Source organism: Bactrocera tryoni, chromosome 5 (assembly GCF_016617805.1).
Source record: "Bactrocera tryoni isolate S06 chromosome 5, CSIRO_BtryS06_freeze2, whole genome shotgun sequence".
Classification (NCBI taxonomy): domain Eukaryota; kingdom Metazoa; phylum Arthropoda; class Insecta; order Diptera; family Tephritidae; genus Bactrocera; species Bactrocera tryoni.
In genome coordinates, this window is record NC_052503.1 from 38,404,120 (window position 1) to 38,420,412 (window position 16,293).

Genomic DNA, 16,293 nt, shown 5'->3' on the forward strand with positions numbered 1-16,293 from the left:
TTTCTGTATTATAATAATTTGAAATAAAGACATTTGAAAGATTTTAATGTTTTTTTTTAGCCGTTTTTTAGATTTTGTTGTCTTAAGTTTATTACTAACTCAATTCCTTCCATCATTATGCCATAAATAAGTAAATTAAGTTCCTGCCGCTGAGATTGCAGGTTTTTATATTTTTGCAACATGTTACTATAGAGTACACTGACGGTCATGAAAAGCGCACTTGTGGGAACACTGTCATTCAAGTTAAAAGCGTGGTGAATTTACAGACTAATTTGTAAAGCAGTAAAGGGAAATTCCAGCGTTGAAGTTTTGTTGATGTGTTTACAGCAAATGTAAGTCAAGACAAAATTGGGCCTAAAAGCTGTTGAGACGTGATAAAACAGTTGCTATTGATGCTTTGGTGAAGGAAGGTCTTTCTGATAGGGTCACTGCTAAAAGTGTGGGCAGTTCACGTTCAACTGTGGTACGTTTGTTGCAAAAAAAGGATACTTTAAAGGACCTGGGTGAAAAAAGTATCTGGTCCCAAACGTGCAACTAACAAAATGATTGATGGCATAATATAAATGATGAGGTTAAGAATCGATTTAAAAGTTCTGTTTCTATACGGGCAGAGCTGGAAACATATAATAGATTGAAAATAAGTGTGTGCGAGAAGCCGATTTGTTCGAAAGGCGTTCTGCAAAGAAGCCAATGCTGACCCAAAAAATTAAAAAATCGCGTTTAGAATGGGCCTCCATTAATCCGAAAGGACGACAGCTGTATCAAACTGTTATAAATAGGCACAATAACCTTGAAATAATATCTCCTGGTAAGCCGACATATTGACCTAGTGATCGTAAGAAAATTCCAGATTTAATTGATTTTTCTGTAATAAAAAATATAGATAGATCGCATATAACAGCTGATACATGTACTGATCTATCTTCTGACCACTCTCCTGTACTAATAAAGTTATGTGAACAACCCATTTTCGTTATTCCAAAAGTGTCTCTAACTTCTTATAAAACGAATTGGCTAAAATATTAAAAATACGTCAGTAGCCACATGAATATTGAGTACAAAATAAATACAGAAAGTGATATTGACGAAAGTATAAGAGAAGTTAATGATATAATAACCAGCGCAGCTGTCTTAGCAACACCAAACAAAAGATATACTCGCAATCCGCTTGGCTTCAGAAAAATCTCTAATAGAGAAATAGAAATGCTTGTAAATGAAAAAAGGCGTGCAAGACGTGAATGGCAGATAAATCGCTCCCCCTCCACTCAGCTTCAATTGAAAGCTGCGGTACGTAAATTAAAAAAAGCGCTCAAACGTGAGGAAGAATTGAACACCGAAATGTATATAAAGAAGCTGTGTCCAAATTCAAACAAGCAAAATTCCCTTTGGAAAGCCCAAAAGTCCATGAAGCCACCAACTGACTCCAACATGCCAATACGAGACTTGGGTGGAAATTGGGCTCGAAGTTACAAGGAAAAGGCTAGTTGTTTTGCAAATCACCTAAAATTGCATTTGAAACTAATTAATAAGAATTAGAATAACTTTACAGCTTGAAAAATGTTTGAGCATATAAGACAGCTAAAGAGTCTTCAGAGCGTCTTAAGGACTGACCTTTCTGCACTTATTTGTATCATCAAAGAACTTAAAGCAAAAAAGTAGGTGGGACATGATAAAATTTCACCAATGCTAATTGAGTTACTCAGTTATGGGTTACATGTACTCTCTTTGCTCTTTAATGCAATTCTTAGTTTCGATATTTATCCAATTTCATGGAAAAAGTCGCAGATTATCTTTTTAGGTAAACCTGGGAAAGACTTAACACAGCCAAGCCATACAGACCAATCTGTCTTGACCCTGTCTTTCAAAAGTATTTGAAAAAGTATACTATCAAAGATAACTCCTCCCAACACCATGAAAATTTACAATACCCATGCATCAATTCGGTTTTCGTGAAACGTGGCACAATAGAGCAAGTAAATAGAATTACTAACGAGATAAGGAAAGCATTTGAGCACAGGGAGTACTGTTCAGCAATATTTTTAGATGTAGCTCAGGCGTTTGATAAGGTGTGGCACGAAGGTCTTTTATACAAGATTAAAAAAATTCTACCTTTAGAACTGTATAAAACATTGGAGTCTTATTTAAAAAATAGACGATTTGTGGTAAAAGTGGGAGATTTCATATCTGATGAACGACAGATAAGAGCTGGTGTACCCCAGGGCAGTGTTTTAGGCCCAAGACTATACATCATATATACAGCAGATCTTCCAACAGCTAATAATGTATTAACTTCAACTTTTGCGGATGACACAGCTATAGTGAGCCGTAACAAATGCCACATTTTAGCATCACGAATATTAGCGAAGAATTTAAGTTCTGTCGAAGAGTGGCTAGCGAACTGGCGTATAAACGTGAATGAACAGAAGTGTAAGCATATTACATTTTCGCTAAGACCAAAGATGTGCCCGGCAGTAAAAATAAACAATATATTAGTACCACAAGCGAACGAAGTAACATATCTTGTTATTCACCTAGATAGAAGGCTCACGTGGAGAAAACACATCTCTAGTAAAATAACATGTATGAAGATTAGAGCTGCAAATTTAAATTGGCTTTTAAATAAAAACTCAAAACCTAGCCTAGACAACAAAGTGCTTTTGTATAATGCGGTCATAAAGCCGATTTGGATGTATGGCATTCAACTGTGGGGTACGACCTGTGCAACCAATATTGATATATTACAAAGGTTTCAATCAAAAATGCTTAGAACAATCACGTGTTCACCATGGTACATGCGTAACGAAAATATCCATAAAGATCTTGGTATCCCTATAGTAAAGAAAGAAGTAGAAGACAGCAGAATTAAATATATATCTAAACTCCGAGATCACCCAAACACTCTGGCTAATGCTTTGGTACATTCCTGCGATCAAACACGACTTAAAAGAAGAGATATGCCTGCGTAGTAAGGAGCAACGTATCACCAAAACAGCTCAATCACTTGCTTGAACCTGTCTAGTTTTTAATTAGATTTAAGATTTTATAACTTATTGTTAGGCTTTAAGAAAAAGCAGATTCAATAAATAAAATAAAATTTTGGAAAAAAAAAGAATGGGCAAACAAGTAAAGGAACTGGGCTGAGAATAAATGAAGAAAAGTGTATTGTCGAAACCGTTAATTTCTCTCAAAGTCAGATGATCTGGGGCTGTTTTTCCAATTACATCCGTCGTCCTTTACACTTTTCATATGACATAATGAAGGCTCAAATGTATGGAGAAGTTATGAAGAACTTTTTAGTTTCGGCTCTCGAAGAGCATCTTCTTTTATATTTTGGAGGCAATTTTTCAAGACGACTCTGCGCCATGTCACCGAGCTAAATCCGTGAGTAATATTTTATATTGATTGTGTCATGTCTCCCAACAATAAAATTGCAAACGAAACAATAATAAGAATTAAATTTTTTCACAGCTTGAAAAAATGTTTGAGTATATACGAGTAGGACCTGAAGACCTAAACCCGATTGAGCACTTATGCCACGTGATAAAGCAAAATGTAGGTGGGCAGAAACTCACCAATAAAAAGTAGTTAACGGGTTACATACCTTCTTTGTCGAAGAAAAAAAGGAAATTTTGTAATTTTGTTTTTAGGTTTGTAGCAATTATTTTATTACCCGAATGTTTTTTTTTTTTTGATAGTACACTTTATTAACAATGTTTTTGAAAAATTTCGTGAGAAAATATCAAATAGTTTTTAAGGGGTAGCAGTTTCCCTTAGAGGCCTTTTTTTGGCAGAGCCTTGCGGTGACAATTCCCCACGTCGAACAAGTCAACTGAAACCATAAAAGTAAACAAATTTCATTAGTTGAGTGTAATTCCTTGTGCTTGAACGATCGTTTTCATGATTTTTTTTGGCACACGGGAACGTTTTATGCAAAAAATGAACTTTTTGGTCACTAGAAATTTCGCTAAAAAATTCATTTCGGCGAAAACACAGTTTGTGCGAAAATAGTCGAACGTTCAAGCACAGAAAAATTTCATTACGAACATTTTAAAAAAAAATTTGAAGAAAATCGGTTCAGTAATTTTCTGCCAATCCATGTCACCGCAAAGTCATTTTTTAAAAAACACCATTTCGAGATATTCGCACGTGACGCGGGCCGCTCGGGTTTGGTGCCGCGACGAGGCGCGCGGTTAGAAGTGCTGTAACTTCTACTGCTTGAATTTCTATGAAAATTTGAGAACATGTTCTCCAGGAGTTGTTCTTTAAGATAAAGCAATAAAAAATTTTCGATTTTTTGAAATTAAAAAAGGTATATAACCCCTTAACTGCGGCTATGGAAAATGTAGGATACAACAAAATAGCCCAGGAAACTCTTAAAAACTTTTTATACTCCATGCCGTTAAGAGTAATGGCCGTCATAAAAGCTAGAGGAGGTATTACATCGTGGTTATATGGGTATATCCAATATTATTCGTTCAGTTAATTTTGACGAAAGTGCGAAAATATTATATTAGCTAAATAGATGATAGAATTGGCATGATTTTACCTATTTTTTCCGATACTTTACGGAGTTAAGAGGCCAAAGTCTAATATATTGTTCCCAATAACCAATCACATGAAGTAACGTCAGCCGTATATTATACTCTGTTTGTCATATGGAGGCTACGTCAAGTTTTCGCCCAATTTCCATTATAAACATGAAGTTATATTGCTATGAGTAAAATACGCCCTCTAATTTTTATTCAGTTAACTCAAATATTGGCCGATATATGTATTATAAAGTCCTAGCCTAGAATTTCGAAAATCGTTGAATTATGTACATATATGGGAGATAAGGGAAGTACTGACCCGATTCAACCCATTTTTGACACACAGACATACTTCTATCATTGCGGCTTCAGTTCTTGCACAAACTGTCTTTTCAGCGCTTTCAATTTTAAATCTCACCGTAAAATAAAAAGTGTATGTTTGTAAGAATAAAAAATTCTAACAAAATATTTAATTTTCTATACGACAAAAAAATTGCTTCTTTTACCCGAGGAAAACCCTATAACTCCTTAATCGCATTTCATACTTCCATAATTTCATTTCATGTCACTCAGTATATTTTATGCGCGTATTTGTTGCAATAATTTGCCGACCAAAAACATTTTATTTTTATCCATCTAATTTTCTGCAAGCGGTCTTCCTGTTTGCCTTTTTCCGTTTGGTCACAATTTAATTACATACACACTCACTTCGTAGAGTGTGCTGCCGGTTGGCAGATTTATGTCTGTATATGTATATAGTACATTTATTTTTAATATACCGCTTACATAAATATCCAACTTCTAACAAACATTCAGATACATATATATAATTCATATGTACACACAGCCTTATAAATGTGTGCCATAAGTGTGTGTGGATTGAAGAATGGAAGTTGCTGTATGTTTCATCACTGTTGCTGGTGTTGGCGTGGGTCATAAATTTTGTAGTATCATTTCATAACTGCGAATATTCGTCGATAATTAAATATTTATGAGAGATTGGACAGGAAATTGATAAATCGCCCGAATATTCCAAAAATTGCTCATCTTCGCTGAAGAAGACCCACAGGGGTTGGAATACATAAAAATAAAAACAAATTTATAACGCGTTTAACAGAAAATTAATCACAGGTTGAATGAGACGATGAGTTCGCTCAAGAAGGCAGATGGGAAGTTTGCTTTTTGGGTATTCATAACATAATGTTGCAAATAAGTACGAGTAAATATTTTATATGAAATTTATGAACAGAGAAGAGTGTGAGTATTTGAAAATTTTTATGACTCAGAGAATGTGTCAAATATAACATATAAGCAATTTTATATGATTGTCTGACTTTAAATAAAAAGCGAACAAAAGTCATTAACTTCGGTTGCACCGAAGCTATAAAAACTTGTTTTTGTTCGTTCAGTTTGTATGCCATCTATATGCTATAGTGGTCCAATATGAACAAATTTTTCAAAGATCGCATCATTGTCTTAGGAAAATGCCAAATTTCTTAAAGATAACAAGCATTAAAAGATATCCCGTGAAATGAAAAAGCTTTCTACACAAGCACTTTATCCTGTGAAGCAGACTTCTTCTGTAAGTGTCTCTGTCTGTCAAAAGTTCCTCAAAGCAACTTATTCTTAAGTCTTCCACTACAGAAAAAAATATGATAAATCCTTTACACAGCTGATTCTGATGAAATATCTTCCAGCGTGACCAATCTTCCACTTCAAAAAGGATATTGTAAGGCTGGTTGGTCTGGAGAGATTACTAAAAGCAGCCGTTTGTGGTTGGTTGTATTTCCAGTAGCCAAACAATGCATTTTATGAATCATATGCATGAAATATGATACTGCCTCTCCATCATGATTCCCAAAGAAAAACAACTCTCAGTATCAAAACAAATCAAACTAATAGAAATAGTACAAAAGTATGGAAAAGTTTTTATATTTGTAGTTTTGTTAGATACATTTTCAGCAGCATTTCTTGCATGCACACCATCGACAAGTCGTGGACTAACAGCGAAGCTTCTTTTTCATTTATAACAAGGACTAAATGAGTCACGTTTCCTGTTTACGGAGCACCATTGAATTATTCGCCAACTAAGTAGCCAAGCAATGCTTCATTGTGGCAGAATAATGGCTAATTTATGAGGAACGTGGTGCAACGAATATTCCGATTTCAAGCTTACTTGCATGATTCTTAGTCTACACACATAAGCACTTAAATATACGAAAGGAAATATGTTATAAATACATACATATTTATACTCGTATATGTATATATTTAACACAAATTTCCGTACCTTAGAGCATTTGTTTGCTCAAGAAGCTGCATTGTTAACAATTATCATTGCCAGAGGTATACAAATTTAAGCATTCAAAAAAGCGCATAGAAATCTGATAGTACATATTGTTATTGTATTGCTTACGTTCATGAATTCAAATGCTTACGTAAGAGAAATTTAATGAGGCAGAAATGTAAATGTTTGTCTACATGCAGTCCTCCATGTCCATAATTTAAAATCAGTACACTTCAAACATACCTGGCTGTCTTTAGATCGAAAAGCCACCAACAAGATCTAAAATGTTGCGATAGACGGAAAGATGCAGCCAAGATATGCACCCGCCTCTGTGCAGTAAAAACCACACTCAATAAACACAGGGAAGGTTTGACGTCGAGAAGCTGCAATCACAATAGACAGCCGAATGATTTTCTACTCGACTAGAACTCTTGCTATCTTAGAGCACTCATAAGCAACTCGGTATAAAGGAGTAGCTTTAAGCTCCTTACGTACAGCTGCAAACGAAACCATTGGTTTTCGAAAAATGCAAAAGAACAGCTAGTATGATGAGGAGTGCCTACCTCGCAACGCGGAATGTGATAGCTACCGAGAGTTAAAGAGTGAAGCGAGGCGTATTTGCAGACAAAAAGAGAGAGGCCGGAATGCGTGCGTATGAAGGGCTTGACAAGCTGTCCGACATTTTCGCTGCTCGAAAATTCTACGATAAGATGCGGCGACTAATAGAAGGTTTCAAGACCGGGCCATACTCTTGTAGAAACACCAAAGGTGATCTAGTGACTGATGCCCAGAACATTAACAAATTATGTAGAGAACACTTTTCCAGCCTGTTGAATGGCAGTGAAGGCATAACCAAGGATGGTAAACCTGATTCGCTAATCGATGAAGATGAAACAGACGTTCCATTGACCGAACATGAAGAAGTTCGAATAGCAATTACCGGTCTGAAGAACAAAAAAGCGACGGGGCCCGATGGATTGTCGGCCGAGTTATTCAAATACGGCGGCGCAGAACTGATTTAGAGAATGCATCAGCTTCGCTGTAGAATATGGTCGAGCAAAAGCATGCCCGACGATTGAAATTAAATTTGTTCTGTCCAATCCACGCTACAATCTACGCCAACTACCATGGGATTAGCACCGTATATTAGGTCATATCGAGCTTGTTATGTGAAAGATTGAGACTGAATTCAATCGTTAACAAACTGATTGGACACCAAAAGCTGCGTAGGGATCGGGAAGGAGCTCTCTAAGACGTTCGATACCAAATGATATTTCACACAAGGCGACTCCTTAGGGTGCGACTTTTTCAATCTACTGCTGGAAAATATACTACGAGCTGCAGCGCTTAATCGAGAAAGTACATTCTTCTACCAAATTCTACAAATCACTCATCATTGCGGCCTTGATCTATGGTGCAGAGACTTGGACGATTACAACATCTGATGAATCGACGATACGAGTTTTCGAGAGAAATTTTTTGCAGAAGGTTTATGGTCCTTTGCGCATTGGTAACGGCGAATATCGCAGTCGATGGAACGATGAGCTGTACAACATATAAGGCGACATTGACATAGTTCAGCGAATTAGGAGACAGCAGCTACGCTGAAAACACTTCATCTATAAGAGTACCTGCCTGAGGTTAAAAACCTCCACAGCGTTGGAAAGACTAGGTGGAGAAGAACTTGGCTACACTTGGAAGTTCCAAGTGGCACTTAATAACGAAAACATGGAACGACTAGCGCGCTGCTGTAAACTCGACTAAAGCCATTTAAATAGTGTCTACGCCCATAAAGAAGAAAAAGATGAAATTTGGCTTCTCCATTTCTTGACCATTTACAAATTCGTAATATTCTGCCTCTTGACTAAGGTCACCCTAACGGGTGTTTGTTTTTATTTTGAGCTTGTGGTATCCAATGTAGTTAATATTTTTGCCTGCTGTTACTTTAATTATACTCATTTTTCTTACTCGTCACTTAATGAGCCGACTTACTCAAAAACAACAGAGTCTGAAATGCGAGCATTTATGTACTCTATTGAATAATTGCATCCATATTGCACACCGAAGACGCTATTACTGCTATGGAGCATTATAGCGCAGAAGAACCGAACCAATTCGTCCACCATCGTGCGTAACAATTGCTGCAGTTAGAGAGCATCATTGGTCATAATGCAATAGGCAATGTGGAAGGCTATACAGCTATGTTTGATGACTTTTAGGAATGGCGTTGATTCTATGCAGCTATGATTTTTCTCTGAATGTAAATATTTTTTTGTTCACATTTAAAATGAATTAATCACATCAAAAGCTTTACATTCTTATGTCATTTGCAGTCAAGTATTATTGACAAATTCTTCTTCAAATTAATAACTAAAATTCTAATGAAAGAAATTTTGGTTTCTCGTTAAAAGTGTTCATAACCGCAAATATGTTTCAGTAACCACAAGTGTGATACAGAACTATTTAATTATAATTTAATTTCTTCAGTTTATACACAAATAAATATATGCTTGGTATATGCATATAACAACTGTTAGTCTTCACAACTACATTTCTCACTGATTAACGTTAATATCTTCTTTTGAATTTCACTGAGAGGGATATTGTGAGAGGGGATATTGTGATTTGCATTTAATTATGGTTTATCGGTCAATGAATTAACTTTTGCCAGAATTCAAAAGTTGAATAAGAACTAACAGAAGCTCAAATTTATTTGACTTTCCAGAAATTAAAAGTTTTTTTATTCTCGGATGATTTGATGGACAATTTGGCATACATATTTATGCCGTGTGATAAAGGCCGAAGATTTAATCACAAGAACTATTGCAACTACTAGATACGGTGGTAGGTAAAACTAAAATTTTAGATGTAAGTACCAGTGATATACAAAAAAGTAGCATGAAGTTTTAAATAAAACGCAAAATATTGATTTATTTATTTATCAATATTTATTTTAGTGCCTTCAAAGTAATTTCCACCAGATTTGATGCACTTATGACAACGATATTTTCAGTCCTCGAAACATTTTTCATAAGCACTTTTTGGGATTGCCTTTAGCTACTTCAGCGAATTTTGTTTTATCTTTTCGATCGAATGAAAACGGATTCCACTGAGAAGCAACTTCAGTTTGTGTAACAAGAAAAAATCACACGGAGCCAAGTCTGGTGATTACGGTGGTTGATCGATGGTATTTAGTGCGTTTTTATACTCTCGCAACAAAGTTGCTAAGGAGAGTATTATAGTTTTGTTCACATAACGGTTGTTTGTAAGTCCTAAAACTAAAAGAGTCAGACATAGGGTTATATATATCAAAGTGATCAGGGTGATGAGTAGAGTTAAAATCCGGATGTCTGTCTGTCCGCCCGTCCGTTTGTTCGTCCGTCCGTCCGTGCAAGCTGTAACTTGAGTAAAAATTGAGATATCATGATGAAACTTGGTACACGTATTTCTTGGCTCAATAAAAAGGTTAAGTTCGAAGATGGGCAAAATCGTCCTACTGCCACGCCCCCAAAATGACGAAAACGGAAAACATATAAAGTGTCATAACTAAGCCATAAATAAAGATATTAAAGTAAAATTTGGCACAAAGGATCGCACTAGAGAAGGGCATATTTGGACGTATTTTTTTTGGAAAAGTGGGCGTGGCCCCGCCGCCTACTAAGTTTTTTGTACATATCTCGGAAACTGCTATAGCTATGTCAATTAAACTCTATAGAGTCGTTTCCTTCAGGCATTTCCATATACAGTTCAAAAATGGAAGAAATCGGATAATAACCACGCCCACCTCCCATACATAGGTTATGTTGAAAATCACTAAAAGTGCGTTAACCGACTAACAAAAAACATCAGAAACACTAAATTTTACGGAAGAAATGGCAGAAGCAAGCTGCACCCAGGCTTTTTTTAAAAATTGAAAATGGGCGTGGCGTCGCCCACTTATGGACCAAAAACCATATCTCAGGAACTACTCAACCGATTTCAATGAAATTCGGTATATAATATTTTCTTAACACCCTGATGACATGTACGAAATATGGGTGAAATCGGTTCACAACCACGCCTTCTTCCAATATTACGCTATTTTGAATTCCATCTGAGCCTCTGTATAATATATACATTAGGAACCAATGATGATAGCGGAATAAAACTTTACAAAAATACGGTATTTGAAAAAGATGTAAATGACGGATAATGAAATCTCGATTATTAATTTGTCGTGCGAGAGTATAAAATGTTCGGTGACACACGAACTTAGCCCTTCCTTACTTGTTGGCTTTAAATTCGGTCAAAATCGAGACTCGATTCGATGGTGTAATATCATCGTGTAAAGTGCATAAATTGTTCTTCCATAATTCCGGCCGTTTTCGACGGATGTTCTCCGGCAAACGACTCAATACGGCCAAATAGGATTCCTTGTTGACCGTCTGTCTCTCGGGAACAAACTTATAATGGACCAAAACACGATTGTTGAGTAGCTTTGGCGTTTTTTTTTGCTTCGGTTTTTTTTTTCCATCCTTTCCGACGATTGTTGACTTGTGTGCATGTCAAAGACATAAACACCCATGCTTCATGGGCAGTTACTTATAATGCTTTCCATGTCTAGGTTAATATAATTTATAAATGCTGAGTATGAAGAGACGAGTAGACATTAGCTTCAAGAGCCGTTTATCGCTACTTTTAGAAGATTTGAACTGGTTAACTTGGTTCAAAGAGGTAAATGAAGATGTAGGTTAAAGCCATAACTTCGAAATCAGTAAGATGAGCTTTATTTTATAGACGAGGTTCGGAAAGATGGTATGGGACAGTTGAAACGGGTTTCATTTCGCTCAAGAAGAAAAGTGATAACGAGAAAGAGATCATGGTGATTTTAATTGTGGTACAGGATGTGGTTTCGATACCATTCAGCATTCTGAGGGCCTAAAACCGGGCGGCGAGAGTATTTCAGGTGAACTTCTACAAAGGTAAGATTGCCTCCAGCGAGGCAATACGCAGTTATAGATAAAAATACAACTGACTTATTGATATGTTGCTCATACCACATGTTGTACTATATGAATATAGTACATTTGATGCATAAATTTAACTTCCTATAACTTTTAAATCTTAAGGGACATTTGCCTTGGGAAATAAGGAAGATGCATTAGAGGCCAGCTCCGCGGCTTTCGCAATAGCAACAGCTTGTGTGGTCCAGGCAACTTAAAAGGCTGTCTTATGCCTAACTCTGTACAGTATATCCCATCACCATCATTAATTTTCGAGCCATTCGTATAAATGCAGCTGCGCACCAAATCTTCGAACCCTTTCCATTGGCTTCCGGTAGGTGAATTTCTGTACGGCTGTCGATCATACTAGTACTACTGCACCGTAGAGCAGAATTGGTTTTACAATAGCTGTGTAGCACCAGTGCATGAGAGAGCCCCCAGGTTGTGTCGAGCATCTGTCTACATAAGGCATTGCTGGCTTTCCTCACTCTTTCTTCCACATTGTGTTTTCACAACAGTTTGACAGTTTGCTGTTCATGACTACCCCAAGTTACTTGGAGCGGTCCTTCAGAGAGAGTTGTGTCGGAATTATGGAAGGGAATCTCCTTAGAGAAATTTTGTGCTTTCTTGTGAACACAAGCAGATACGTTTTTTCCGGGTTTGACCCCAGACTTGCTGCGCTGAACAATTCTGGATTGTATTGAGAGTGATGGTCATAATACTGGTAATGGGCTGTAGAAAACTTTCGTATTTGCAAGCTGCGCTTTGTATAAGCTTCTAGAAGGCGCTGGGGCCTTAATGTGCACGTCCAAAATTGTCTCTAGCGTTATCAGCAGGATTATAGATCTAAACTCTTACGAGTTGGTTGGGTTGCTTATACCTTCCTTCGGTAAAACAACTACCCTTGGTTTGCTCCATGAGTGTGGCTCATATCTGCATCTCCTATCTTAATATTAATAAAACTTTTAACGTGCAAATTTCTCAATAAAGATTAGTTTGCAGTTTTCTGACGACCTTCGACCTCGTCAACTGGTTAAAATATTAAAAAAGTGAAGGGTATGGTGGTTAAAAATCGTCAGACAAATGTCCGTTCGAATGACTTTTGTGGATATTTTTTGTATGAAATGCTCGAGAGCTTTCGATAAAGCTGAATTTTTTCAAAAAGAGTACCACAGTATTCACTAGATTTGGCTCTGTGTGATTTTTTCTTCACCACCGAATTGAAGTTGTCGCTCCTTGAAACTTATTTTCAGTAGATAGAAGAGATAAAACAAAAATCTCTGAAGAAGCTGAAGGTTCCTCATGAAAAGTGTTTCGTGGACTGGAAGAATCGTTGCCTCTCAGAGTGTATAACATCTGGTAGGGATTACTTTGAAGGCGACAAAATTAATATTAATGAATAATTAAATATTTTGCGCTTTACTTACAATTTCTGGGTACTTTTTTCACAATGTATGCCAACAAGGCTTTCACCTATCACTTCTTCGAATTTTACTTTAAATGAAACTAGTACAGTAAATTTCAATGTTTTATATAGTTCGATTTTATTTAAAGTTTCAAGTACTTAAAAATAGTAATACTTCTCGTTTACAACTTAAGCTGTTGAATTCAATGGATTTATACATGTACACAATTTTATTTATTATTTAACTTGCTGCCAATAACTGTTTGAAGTTATCAAAATTTCTACTAGTGATTTAATAAACGCTTATGCAAGTTTGCTGATGTAATTCAACAACATTATTTAATCACATGCAATCACAATAGCATACAGTTCGCTTAAGCTGTAGTCAAATGTTTGTTGCAACAAATAAATGCAGACTATGAAAATGCTTTAAACCTATTAAAAATTTATAATACTATTATTATAATTAATATCAAATATACATATATATTACAATATAATAGTAGTAACAACAAAGTTTTATATAATATAAATAAAATATATCCTTAACGCTATTAATATTTTCTTAATCGCTGTTATAATTCAAAGAGATCGTGCTTACATTATTTTCGAAAAATAGCAAAATTTTGTATATTTAACAAATACAACGCCTACAAGGAGTTGCAAGCTACTTGAATTAAAAAAAAATAAGTTTTTTTCTAAATAATTTTGTTTATAAATAATGGAAATAAGTCTTGTTAAATAACCCTTGTGTTTACACGGCGTATACGTAACATGCACTCACTGCGCACGATTGCTGGGCTGACAGTTGGCCAAGCAACGCTAAACTCAAAGTAGCCCGTGTGTATATTTTTTTAGTTTTCAAATTGACAATTATAATATTTATATTCTAATCAACAACTGCTCCAATTAAAATTTTTGAGAAAAACGAGTCTTGTACGCGGCGTATACGCAACATTCCGCATTCAATCCTAACAAATTCATCTCATAACATTTTTGCCATGCGTTCACGTTAAATCTACAATTTTCTATATACTTATTTACAGTTATATGTTGCTTAAAATGTAGGAGTACACTATAACAAATAGTTGCCTTGCCAAGGCTTGCCAAGCGCTTTTGCACGAAGTGTGTTGACAACAAGTTTCCTATTTACATTTTTTTTATCAGAAAATTTTTAAAATATATTAGCAAGCGTACTGTATTCCGCAAATTTTATCTTCTTGTCGTTTATATACAAAATATTGACAATAGTTCTCGAGAATTTTTGCAATATCCTCCTTACATAAATACGCTTACAATGAAACCGGTTCGATGCGTTTAGCTTGTGCTCATTAGTGTGTATATATGCATTTATTTATACCTACACACATATATTACATATAACTACGCACAGAGACGTGTAAATTCGTTTAAGGTTAAGTTAATTTAAAGCTGCTGGTTAAAAATCGATCTATGTACATAGTATATACATACGTATGTATTATACATATATGCTCTTGAGTAAAAGTATAAATAAACGGTGCCAAACCTTTTTTGCTATTAACTCGAGTATACGATACAGAGTATATTTTACATGGTTCCATAATAATACAAGATCTTCATGACTTTATAATATATAACTATAAACATATACACACGCATATATGCATTTATAGCTCACAGAAAGATGGTTTTATAACTATATTTAGAAGAAAGTGCAACAAATATTTATGCGTTTAGTCCATAACAGTAAATAATACGTCAGCCAAAAATGCGCTAATATTCAATAAGCTTATTTAACATACAATTTTGAAGATTATTTACAGCGCTTAAAGAATCTTGATCAAGATGTTCCAAGTGCGAACTTTATAAAATAAGACTAAAGGTGGCAAACGGGCTTAATGGCACAACAGATATTCGTGCAAATTGCAAGAACGTAAAAAGAGGGTTATATGTAGAGATTTCGTAGAAGCAATTAAGATAAATTTCAACTTATTGTGTTTCTATAGCTATACGTATTCGTACGGTTTGGCAAGAGATGGCGTAACATGATTATTGTACCATTGTTTCAATATTCCGAACATGCGTTGACAAGCCACCGACCCTTCGTGTTTACATGGACTTCAGCTTCTCCGGTTCGTCCACCAATTGCCCGGGTGAATGCAGTCGATATCAGGTATGTTGTGCAAGTCAAATATCTGGTGCTGGTCAGGTGTGAAAGGATTTTTTTTACTAAAGGAGCGCATGCCGCCGGTCTTGGGTATAGTACGACGCATTTTGCGGAGTTATTAGGCCTCGGACGTTGTGCTAATCGCACAATATATTGTGGCTTGTATGTGGCTTTACCACTTATAGAACTGCGATAAGATTGAAAACAGCGATGACGGTCTCGGGCCGCCAAAAACTTCCTCGATGCAACGTTGTATCATGCTTGCATGTTCGCCTGTATGTTGCACTGCTTCGACGGGTCTATGCAGGATGCGAGAATAGTCCTAACGATTCTGTTACAGTCTGTCTTTTTTGTGCAAGGACCTCTAAATGCATTTTTGCCTCAGGGGCACCTACCTGATAGTTCGGGGTGTTTGTGTGGGGTACAGCCTGAAGATCCCGATTTACGCAGACATTAGGTATCTTGGGGGTACGGGGATCAGCTGAACTGACGGACACTTAGATATTAGCGGTGTTATCCCCACTAGTGGGAATGCCGAACTGTTAGGGTCGTATGAGCGTGAATTGTTTAGGCGGCGAAATACTTTAACTGGGAATTAAGGTAAGTTTTTGTGTGAATGGTGTGTGTATGTGATGTGTGTATAGGATCCAATCCCTGGTCATTAGCCCAGAGCAGTATGTAGACTCAACTGGTAGTAGTTCCGGCTACGAAAGCTGACCGCAGACTTAATTCTGATACCATGGGAAGCAGGAGAACACAAAATTCGCTACAACCTACTCATGCGGACTGGCCCCTCGAGGAGTATCATTGTGGTTTTGATTAAAACTCAAATATGGGTAGAACTGACACTTTGTCAGTTGAATGTGGAGTTGTATTGCAACCGGGTGTTGGGCCCAAAACACGGCAGGGGTTTTAGAATGGCCTCGAACCCTTCCAAGGTG